This window comes from Mandrillus leucophaeus, unplaced genomic scaffold (genome assembly GCF_000951045.1).
Source record: "Mandrillus leucophaeus isolate KB7577 unplaced genomic scaffold, Mleu.le_1.0 Scaffold180, whole genome shotgun sequence".
In the NCBI taxonomy this organism is placed as follows: Eukaryota; Metazoa; Chordata; class Mammalia; order Primates; family Cercopithecidae; genus Mandrillus; species Mandrillus leucophaeus.
This window is the reverse complement of record NW_012101810.1, coordinates 1,506,719-1,507,827: the sequence shown is the minus strand read 5'-3', so window position 1 is coordinate 1,507,827 and position 1,109 is coordinate 1,506,719. Positions and strand designations below refer to the sequence as shown.

General features: G+C 62.4%; 1 protein-coding gene across 1 annotated transcript in view; it reads left to right on the top strand.

The window, feature by feature from the left end:
- Positions 1-1,109, top strand: part of GET4 (golgi to ER traffic protein 4 homolog (S. cerevisiae)) — a 15,045-nt gene that overhangs the window by 4,097 nt on the left and 9,839 nt on the right. The gene's annotated exons all lie outside the window — the stretch shown is intronic.

Genomic DNA, 1,109 nt, shown 5'->3' with positions numbered 1-1,109 from the left:
TCTGTGCGGGTTAATCACCCTGTGGTGGGGCTGATGAAGCCTCTGTGCGGGTTAATCACCCTGTGGTGGGGCTGATGAAGCCTCTGTGCGGGTTACTCACCCTGTGGTGGGGTCTGGCTGGCTGTGTTCTGCAGCTCTGAGGCGGGAGTGGTGCTGGGTAAATGTTGAGTGACTTGAATGAGGTGCTAATGGGGGTTTAGAAGTGTCCTCCCCAGGGCATTCCCTGGGAAATGGGGTGGCAAGTGGCCCCAGTACCGTAAGATGGTTTCCTTCCTGCTGTCGGGAGGCCTGCTCGGGTCTGCATGTGCCTGGGCTTGGCGGGTGAGGGGCAGCCCCGCATTGGAAGCTCTAGGAACTTGGATCTCGGCTGAAGGCCTTTGCTCCAGAGACCAGGGCTCTGAGCTTGAACAGCTCCTCCTAGACACAGCTGTGCTCCACCCGGCGCGGTGGCAGCTGCACGAGGGCCCGTGTGCTCTGCACACGTCAGCAGCCCCGAAATGCACGCCCGTCCAACCTTGTCCCTGGTCATGCAGGTTCCGCCTGGGCTGTGACAGGAGGTTCAGCACCCTCAGGCACCTGGCAGGCCCTCCTGACCTTCTCCCCAAGCAACAGGAATGGGAAGGTTGTAGATCCGAGTAGAATTAGGAGGCTCTTCTCAGAGGAGCCTGGCAGAACCTGGCCCTGGATGTGTGCCGAGTGGCAGGGCACCCACAGGGAGATGAGCCAGTGCCCACCTCTCACCTCAGTTTCCCCGTGGTCGCCTCCTTCCTCAGAAGGGGCTGGCCCAGGCTGGTGCCTCCTTGGTCCCTGGAGCATACCTGCTGCCACCTTCCCTGGCCTCTGGCTACAGCAGGCCTCCTGTACTCCACCTGTCCCCGAGCCAGCACGCCTCCACACAGAACATGGCCGCAGATGACCCTCCTCTGCCCTGCATAGCGAGCTGCCGCCTGTGTGGGTCCCACTGCCAGGTTGGGGAGTCAGGAGCTGCCCCCACACCCTGCCTGGGAGCTGTCGCCCGTCTTTTGGATGAGTCAGGAACACCTACGTCAACACTGGGTGGCCGCCCTTGCCACACCTGCGCACAGGCCCTGTGGGGAGAGCCAGGCAGT